Source organism: Charadrius vociferus, unplaced genomic scaffold (assembly GCF_000708025.1).
Source record: "Charadrius vociferus isolate BGI_N301 unplaced genomic scaffold, ASM70802v2 scaffold377, whole genome shotgun sequence".
NCBI lineage: Eukaryota > Metazoa > Chordata > Aves > Charadriiformes > Charadriidae > Charadrius > Charadrius vociferus.
In genome coordinates this window covers 1,142,470-1,152,992 of record NW_009649456.1, presented here as the reverse complement: position 1 = coordinate 1,152,992, position 10,523 = coordinate 1,142,470, and positions in this window count along the sequence as shown.

The window sequence follows — 10,523 nt, the reverse complement described above, 5'->3', positions numbered from 1 at the left end:
TCTTTTTTTTTTTTTTTTTTTTTAACTATAAATAGTACTAGTGCTTACTGCTCATCTCAAATCTTAAATACACAGAGCTGTTGGTAATTGCTTTCCAAACTGCCTCACCCCTGTATTTGAGAAGATCCCAGGGGTGGCTTCAAGGGGCACAGTACTCTGATGACGCTGTTGAAAGTCTTCACCTGTCTTAGAAGCTAAGGATATTTCTTTGCTTACTGGATTCCCCCAGTGTACCCAGTCCTGTCCCATTTCCATGTGCCCCCCATGCCAGCAAGGAGCCAACACCAACGTCCAGCGTGTGGTGGTGGAGTCAACATGAGGTGACAATTTCCTTACCTCTCCAATGACTCTGTCTTTGCTTCTCTCACCCCTGGGCATCATGTTTTGTTGGGACCTCCTTTCTCCTGCTGCACAGCAGCTATCTTTCCCTGCTAGTCTCTGCCTAGCTGCTATTTTCTTGCTTCTCTCTATCTGTTGCAGACTTTCTTTGATACACTTCCCACAACTGGATGAAATCTGTCAACAAAACAATTCGTTCCTTCAATTCTTGATTTAAGAGGTCACCAACAACAATTTACATGCCTTGGGTCTTGTCCTGCTGGGGGCTGAATTTTACCCATGCAGAAATCAGATATTCAAACCCAAGACAACCTTCCAAGGCAGGGATGCCATCCAGAGGGACCTGGACAGGCTGGAAAGGTGGGCCCAAGCCAACTTCATGCAGTTCAATAATGCCAAGTGCAAGGTCCTGCATCTGGGCTGGGGCAATCCCAAGCACAAATACAGGCTGGGTGGGGAATGGCTGGAGAGCAGCCCTGAGGACAAGGATCTGGGTGTGCTGATTGACCAGAAGCTCAGCATGAGCGGGCAATGTGCAATCGCAGCCCAGAAGGCCAACCGCATCCTGGGCTGCATCAAAAGAAGTGTGGCCAGCAGGTCAAGGGAAGTAATTCTGCCCCTCTACTCCACTCTTGTGAGACCCCACCTGGACTACTGCATCCAGCTCTGGAGTCCCCAGCATAAGAAGGGCATGGACCTGCTGGAGCGTGTCCAGAGGAGAGCCACGAGGATGATCCGAGGGCTGGAGCAGGTCTCCTATGAGGAGAGGCTGAGAGAGTTGGGGCTGTTCAGCCTGGAGAAGAGAAGGCTCCAGGGAGATCTCATTGTGGCCTTTCAGTACCTAAAGGGGGCCTACAGGAGAGCTGGGGAAGGACTTTTTACTAGGGCATGTAGTGATAGGACGAGGGGGAATGGCTTTAAACTGGAAGGGGGCAGGTTTAAATTAAACATTAGGATCTTCCACATTGAGGGTGGAGAGTTTTTCACATTAAGGGTGGTAAGGCACTGGAACAGGTTGCCCAGAGGTGTTGTTGAGGCCCCATCCCTGGAGGTGTTCAAGGCAAGGCTGGACATGGCCTTGGGCAACCTGGTCTGGAGGGAGGTGTCCCTGTCTATGGCAGGGGGGTTGGAACTCGATGTTCTTAAAGGTCCTTTCCAACCTAAACCATTCTATGATTCTATAAGTACTGAGAAGCCTAAGTGGGGGGAGAGGGAGGGGAATTGCACAATCACAGCATCTCTGGCCATGTGTGGATGTCCACTGAGCAGCCCAGTTGCTTTTAAAATAGACTTGGGCAGTTCTGGAAAGCAATAGGAATGGATTGTTTTCTGGGCTTCTCATGAGATTTAAATGGATTGGCTCTTGCTGTTCCTTTATTATAGCACTGTGAAGCACTGTTTTACACACAGTGGGAAAAATCATGGCTTAAGTAAAATCTAGGTCTTTTCGGTAATGTCAGAAATTTATTCATAATGTCGCAATAAATTTTGCCATTTCTGTGAGCTACTTGCTTTCTTGTGCTCTACCCTATCTCGCTGTATCTTTTCCTTCTGTCTGTGTTGTATTTTTTCTCACAGCACAATGACTATTTCACTCTGAGCAGCTTCAAAGGCTTCCTACATTGCAAGGGATTACCACAGAGTGATATGCCATGCCCTATATCAGCGTACATAAGGATTGACCTTACAGTTATCCTAGATGCTGCTGAATGTGGCGCCCTACAATACCCTGTCTTGATTTGCAAAGAAAAGACAAATCCGAACATGAACTTTATGTAAAGTCTACAGCTAGAAAGGTCTTTCAGTAAGTCCTGCTGCAGTGAAGTTTCTTCAGAGCTTGCCATTTCCATAGGCTTAGATGACGCCATGCAGGAAGGGTTAGGACCTCTATAAGAAGGCCTTTTGATAGCAGCAACATGGGACTCTGGAGCACACTATCAATTTCATCTTTCTCTTCTCTTCATGCAGTGGGAAATGATTAAGAAGAACAGAATGAAAGTTTGTGTTATTTCCTCAGATAAACCATATCTTTTGTTACACAGATAACATTCTAGATATTAAAAGAAGCATGAAATATAGAATCAAAAAATTAATCCTCTGTCATTTTCTGTTGTCTGAAAACTTGCATGGTTACTTTTGGCTGGACTATAGTACACAGTCTGCACGGGTGCACTTTTGTCACAAGAATGCTATGACATAATCTATTCTTAGAATGTGAAAGCAAAGTGAATGTGAATGTGAATATGCACATACAGCCTAGCTAACAGCAAGGACTTGGCCAGTTGTACTGTGAAGATGAAAAAATCAAAAATATTTTGTTGTCTGGAAGTGTTTGAGGCTGGGTTATTGAACAGCAATTGAAACGGCTAGAATAACAGTAAAATGCTGTTTGATTTTCTAATTGTTGTAGAACGCATCCTGAGCCCAACCTCTGTGGATCCTTTCTTGAACCCACTATAACTCATGTTTTTTCTCATGCATTATATATTAAACCCATATGGTACTGTGAGGTGGAAGGTCTCTGCGGAGAAGTTCTGTACTGCTCTTTTCATTCAAGGAGGGAGAAACGGTAAGAAAAACAAGAAAAGAGGGAGCAGAAGGGAAGACTGCAGGAAGGTACATAACTATGTTAACCACTACTTTAAGGCTGCCGTATTTTAAAAAGAAATGAACTCTTCTAGGGAAAGGCCATTGTTTCCCTGTCAATTACGTCTTTTTTTTTTTTTTTAACCAGAGATGCTTTTAAACTCTGATGTTATTGTATCCTGTGCCAATTATAATACCTGTGCTCTGTCTGGTGCCAAGATAAGCATACAGATATGAAACAGTTACTGTATGGCACCAGCATATGGAGCAAAGGTTTCATTTTACTGTGCTATTAGCTTGGCTTTTATTGGGTATTCATAAAATCATCTATGCAAAGAAGCCTGGGTTTTGTTTTTGTTCTTATACTTTCATGGAAAATTAGAGGCTACAGTAGCCTATCTACATATAACCGAGAGGAGTTGGCGTAACACACAGAGTGTAGTTATATCCCTGTATCCACATTTGAGTAATAGCCTATGGATTATTAATGTGGATAGAGAAAACACAATTAAACAAAATGCTTCAATAGAAGAATTTAATGCCTTTTTAAATCATAAGATAGTAGACAAACTTCAAAATTAGATTCCTTGGCTAACATCAGAAAGACAATGCATACAACATAGAGAGGAAGAATAGAAATTTTAAAAGTAACACCTCACATTATTTTATATGCATCGGTTGTAATGATGAGAGCTTTCATAAATTCGTTATTAGTTTGGTTTTCATGATGCATTGCCTTTCTGTTTGGCTTTAACTTACCATTTTTTTATTAGAAAAATACTGATGGTGAAATTTTTATAGGTGTGCAAAAATTTGTATCAGTCATTTTTTCCTCCAGATTCATTGATGGGTAAGTTTTCATGTGCTGATAAACTTTGTTGATCAGCTGTTGTTACCATCACATTCACATGCTTACAAAATTCCATGAAAAGTGGCATAAATGAAGTCACAGCATTTTATTTAACTGCTGACTTCTCTCTCTTTTTCTTTTTTTTTTTTTTTGTATTTTTTTTTAAGATAAGCTTGAAATATTAACGACATTCAGGTCAATGTACCCAAATTTTAATTATTCACATCTTTTGTGATGTTCTAACTCTTACTGCCTTACATTCTGATCTCTTCCAGGGTGTTGTGGGGTTTTTTTGTTGTTTTTGTTTGTTTGGTTGGGGTTTGTTTGTTAGATTGTCTGTTTGTTTGTTTTTTAAATACGGGAAAGATGCTAATTTTTTCTTAACACAAAAAAAAAATCCCTCCTTTTTTTTTTTTTTTTTCAAATCAGACAGTAGCTGTTGAACACACCAGGGGAGGAAAGGAAGAAGCAAAGGCAGTGAATAACTGTGAACAGCTTCTCAACACATGTGAGCAGCAAGGACTCCAAGAATAACTTATGTTTTCCTTCTTTCTTTAGAGAGTGCTACTGCAGAGAAGCAGTGCGTTAGAATAGTTGGAACAGGGTGCTAGGAACAGCCTTATTTCTGAATACTTTTATTCAGCTATTGCTTTTCAGGTAAAGCTGGAAAGAAAGCCTTCTTGTGAGGTAACTTCATTTCCTCAGGTGCAAAACAAAGCAAAATATTTTCCCTCTTGGCTAAAGGAGGAAGAATGTTTGGGGGCACATAAATGTAATAAGTATTAATTTTTCGCACCTGATTTTTTTCTTTCGTCCTCATATCATCTTGGTTTTCAACTTCACAAGGTAGAATTCTAGACTTTCATCTTATCAATAAACTTGAATAATTATGTTTCATTTTTGTTCAGGAGATAAACAACTTCATTTAAAGGCCACCGACCCTGGCTGCCCCAGGTATTTTGAATAAACGTTGCTAGGGGCAAAATCTCCCATTCCTTGCTGAAAAGAAGAACTGTCTCCATAAATGATGATTAAATGTGTCAGGAAAAGTGACAGGATGGGAAACACAACCAGTAAATTTGATACTGTGGGGATCTTGGTGGGAAATTGGAATGGAACCAATTTTTCTTTTCCTTTTCAATCTGTTCTCTTGCAATAAGAAATCTTTCATTCAAAAGATTAGTGAAGGCAACAGTACTATGCTTTTCATCTTCCGCACTGGCAAAAATGAAGGCTATTAGGCCTCTTGGCTGAAAACAGCTGCCACAGCAGGGGTATAGCAAGAGGAGGAACACAGCCGTATACTAAACAGTGTAATCCCTTCCACATGTTCTTGGGGTCAGTCATCAAAATTGGGAAGAGGAACTCTGTAGACCTCAAAAATGGACTGTATTATGTGTGGCAACCAGATTAATTTAATATAACAAGCACTGGAATTTTCATATCTCAAATGTCCATATTGTTGCCTGATACAAAAGTATTGTGAAGCTTATTTGAAAAAAAACCCACTTTAATATGCAGCTTTTTTAGGGGGCGGGAAGGAAGATATTTACTAGAATATAGTTTCTATTAAAATTAGGACATTGAGATTGTCTATATCTTTCAGTGAATACTTGCAGATCTGACATACATCTTTATTTAAAAAAGATCCTTGAAAACATAATTGACCAAACTTAAAGTTGTCTACCGACACACAGCAATTCCATAAAAACTCTGAGCCTTTCCCTGCTGTTTGAAAGCAAAAGCAGGCTAGTATGATCTTGAATAACACCTTTTCTGCTTCTTCTGGTGAACGCTGTCACCTGTTTTGTAATCTTTACCACATAACATATGAGAGCTGCTGTTCTTTGTCCTACCAGCAGTTTTGTTTCTGAGTTTGAACTGGCATAACTCAATGTGCTACAATGTGATGGGTTCAGTGTTTCTATAACAAGCAGATTTTCACAGATTTAAAATCCCCTTTCTTTTATAAAACGTTGAATGCAGTAACCCTGTTAGCACTTACAGGTTAAGTCATGATCTGTGGAAATAGTTATTAACTGAGTGGGCACATAAATGTGAGCGTTTTCACATAGCAATTTCACTTGCTTTTTTCCAGTGTGTTGTAGTATTTGCCTACTGTTTTGAGTTTGGATTTGAATAATCTGGACTAAATCATGTAACTTTAACTATATTTGTAAACAGTGAAAAACTGATATTATAGGAATACTCTGAATGCCTTCACTCTTTAATACTTTTTATTTCTTTTAATTTGCTGTCATAGGTTCCTCTAATAGTTGAATAAAGGGCATGGGGTAAAGAATGAACAAATAACCAAAAAATAACAGAAATGCAGAAGTGTTTGGCCTAAAACAACATGGGTTGTAATGTCAAATATTGTAGCTGTAAAAGCAGAAAGGAGAACTTCCATAGTTCTGAATTACCTTTATAGAATGGAATGGAATGGAATGGAATAGAATAGAATAGAATAGAATAGAATAGAATAGAATAGAATAGAATAGAATAGAATAGAATAGTTCAGTTGGAAATGACCTACAATGATCATCTAGTCCAACTGCCTGACCCCTTCAGAACTGACCAAAAGTTAAAGCATGTTATTCAGGGCATTGTCCAAATGCCTCTTTTTAAGACACTAAGAGGCAAGGGGAGTCGACCAGCTCCCTAGGAAGCCTGTTCCAGTGTTTGGCCACACTCTTCGTAAAGAAATATTTCCTAATGTCAAGTCTCAACCTCCCTTGATGCAACTTTGAACCATTCCTGTGCACCCAGAGAAGAGATGAGCATCTCCCTCTCCACTTCCCCTACCCAGGAAGCTGTAGAAAGCAATAAAGTCACTCCTCAGCCTCCTTTTCTCCAAACTAGACAAACCCAGAGTCCTTAGCCACTCCTCACAGGACATGCCTTTCAGCCCTGTCACCAACTTTGTTGCCTTTCTCTGGATGTCTCAGCATCCAGAGAAGTGTCTGGAAAACATTGGGTGGGTTGATATCACTTTCAGAGATAAGTGGTCAAACACTTGTTCTGCAGCCCCTATGTGTTGCTTGAAGTGCAGGACAAAAAGGTAAATAAATGTTTGATCCAGTGATTATTATGAATCAGTGGTCTTTTACAGAGTGAGTGCTCCTGCATTAGAGGAATATAAAGATACTTGATATCTATCTACACATGTCTGAGAAGTTTTGTGTTCACCCCAGTCTTGATTTCCTCTTGATTTCAGTCACTTTAGCACAGCCCCCAGCCTCAGCAGTCTCAGAGCACAGAAATGCAGTTGTCACAGAAGTGTGTTTCTGTGTTTCTCTGTGGCTCCCATCATTTTGATTGAATTACACTTTGGTGCACATATAAGTATCATCAGGAATTGGCTTCTAACTCTGTCACTTATGAGAGAACTAGTATTTGTGGCTACAGTATCTGAAATGCAAACCAAACAAAAAGTAATTTTAGATTTGGTGAAATGTAAGAGGAAAAACAAGAGAACCTTTCTCATGAATGAATGAATTTTCAGCCTTCAAGAAAGAATAGAGTTCTCTCAAAAAAACTAAAAAGCTCTCAAAACCCACAACTAAACATTTTTCTGAGTAAGCAAAAAGAGCCAACACTAGAAAGCTCACAAGATAGACTATTTTCATATCATTTACAAGTAAATAAAAAGAATTTAGATAAGCTTCAGAAAATTCTAGATTCAGTAGATTCAGATTTTCAGAGCTCTTGATTTCTTTTAAACGCCTAAGGGAACAAGCCCACATATTAAAAAAATTCTCAGGGAATAGGTAACTCTCACAGTGTTTTTTCCAAGCAATTAAAAGGCCTGTCACTTTACCTAAATCAGGAGCAGAGCTCCTCAGAAAGGCTTTCTGACAAAGTTTGGCTGTTTGCTGAGCCCAATTAAGTGGCTTTTACAGCATGGCACCTGCAACAAAAGCAAGAGCCAACTTGTGTGACCAAAACAACATTTATGAGAGAAATACATGGTAGGGATCAGAGTGACAGAAACTCACTCTGGCTGTGAGTTTGCTGGGTTTCAGGATTATTATTCTGTAAGAGTGCTTCCCATCCTGAGATCTGAGTACTTACGAATCTTAACTGATCAATCATCACATCATCCTAATACTATGATAAAAAAGTATTATGAGACTGAAAAATTACAAGTGAAGTAGAAGTTTTGAGAAATTCCTTTTCTGCTATGATTTCAGAAGTTATCTTTGTTTCCTGGGTTATCATGAGCAGTAAGACAGAGAGACATATTTTGTCTTTCTTACAAGTATATTTTTTTTGGATCCCTGTCATAGCACTGCAGCATTTCTTTATAGGACTGTTTTTAACCAATGGCATGGGTTATATCAGGTGTTAATTTCATCCCCATTTTCTTTAAATTGGATGATTTTTACCATAAGGATTTCTAAGAAGTCTGGTCACATTGTAACAAATGTCACTGAATATGCATGAGTCACTGCTCATTTGTTCAGGCTATTTGCCTCTGGCTATCTCAGCTCTTGACATATTAGCCACATGAAAATACATGCTCCCATCCCTAGTGCATTTCTAGGAACACATCTGTGTCTGACTCTTCCAGTTAACATTCTCACATCGTTTTCATTCAACCCCAGCAGGCTGCTAAGCCCCAGACAGCCAATTACTCACTCCCACCCAGTGGGATGGGGGAGAGGATGAGAAGGATAAAAATGAGAAAACTTGTGAGCTGAGATGAAGGCAGTTTAACAGGTAAAGCAAAGCTGTCTATGCAAGCAAAGCAAAATAAGGAATTCATTTACTACTTCCCATCAGTGGGCAGGTGGTCAACCATCTCCAGGAAAGCAGGGCTCCATCACACATAATGGTTACTTGGGAAGATAAATGCCATAATTGCAAATGTCACTCCCTTTCTTCTTCCCCCAGCTTTTATTGCTGAGCGTGATACCCTATGGCATGGAATATCCCTTTGGCCAGTTGAGGTTATCTGCCCCAGCTGTGTCCCCTCCAAACTTCTTGTGCACCCCCAGCCTGCTTGCTTGTGGGGCAGTGTAAGGAGCAGAGAATGCCTTGACACTGCCTAAGAACTGCTCAGCAGTAACTGAAACATCCCTGTATTATCAACAGTTTTCATCACAAATCCAGAACATAACCCAATTCCAGCTACTATCATGAAAGCTAACTATCCCAGCCAAAACCATCACACACATCTTGTTCCAGAGCTCCATGAAAATCATGGGAATTACAGGAGAGAGGTTTTTCTCCCTTCCTGCTTGAATCCACAGCAAGCCCAAAGAAAGAGAAAACTATCCAAGATTTACAGAAACACAACTGAAATGGACATTCTGCCCTTTTTGTGTGTCCAGAAGTGTAAGAAAACAGATGGGATACATTTGTGTATTGAATTATAATATGAGATTCAAGCTGACCTTGTTTTGTCTGAAATTCCTGGTTTTAGAACAAGGTTAAAGGAATACATGAAAGTCTAACTTGCATGAAAAGCTGTGTTGTAAACTTACACTCCAGCTTTTCCACTTGTGTCAGGCATGTTGTCCTGGTTCCGGCAGGGATGGGGTTAATCTCCCCAGGAGCCGGCAGGGGGCAGGTATTCCATACCACGTGACCCATGCCCGGGCTATAAGAGGAGCTAGCCGGGGCGAGGAGAGGAGTCGCCACTCGGGGGTGGGCTGCGGCGGTGCGGGTCCGGTCGGTGCGCTGCGCGGCGGTACTGTAATCGCGTTTTCATCTTTTCTTTTGCTGTTCTGTTAAATTACATTCTTTTAACCCACGAGTTTGGCCCTGTCATTTTCTTTTTCCACGACTGCGGGAGTTGTGCGAGCGGCTGCGTGGTTCTTTGTTGCTGGCTGAGGCCAAACCACGACAGTTCTTTTTGGCGCCCAACGTGGGGCACGAAGGGTTGCAATAACAAATTTCTTGTATTCATTTCCCATATTCGTTATATAGATGCTGGTTACAATGTTACTTCGTTTGTTTGCGTGGCTCTGCTTTGCAAATTCTTATATGCTCTATCTACTCCCCGTGATGCTGTTTGTTATCTCGGGGAGAGGGATCAGGGCTATAATTTTGCTGTCATGTGCAGTATCGGCTTATGATATGGTAACATCACTGTTGAAGTGGCTTTGTTGGGGTGTCTATGCACTATTGCTGTCTTGTCCATACCTTGGTTATCATCTTTCAGAAGTTATTAATAATATCACCCAATCTATGGGAGAAACAGGGGGAGATACTTTCCCCAGCTCTTTTGCCTCCCTTTTCTCCTTTGGGCCAGATATGACACCTCTTGAGAACTTTGAATATCCTTGGGATGCTCAAACCAGCATGTTTCTATTGCTATGCCTGCTGAATGTTTTTCAGATCTTGTTTAGGGTTAAGCAACTGCTTAAGTCTACCACCCAGAGATCTGCCCCAAGGCTGGATAGTCAGGGGTGGCATGGCATGTGGGAGAATATGGGCAGGTATCTAGAGAATTTCTCACCTCCAATGGTTTGGGACTTCACCCTCGAACAACTCCAGGACCCTGATAAAGTAATAGAATATTTAAAAGGAAAATGCTGTGGCTACTCCAGAGAGGCACAACTTACGGCACTGTGCTGGGCCCTGGCCAGTATCTACCAAACACTGCTCAGTACTATGCAGGACCCTCAGGGAAAAAAGAGGGAAATTAGATTGGCAGACAATGTGGCTACTCCGACCCCGGTGCCAGACAATGTGGCTACTCCGACTCCAGTGGCAGACAATGTGGCTACTCCGACCCCGG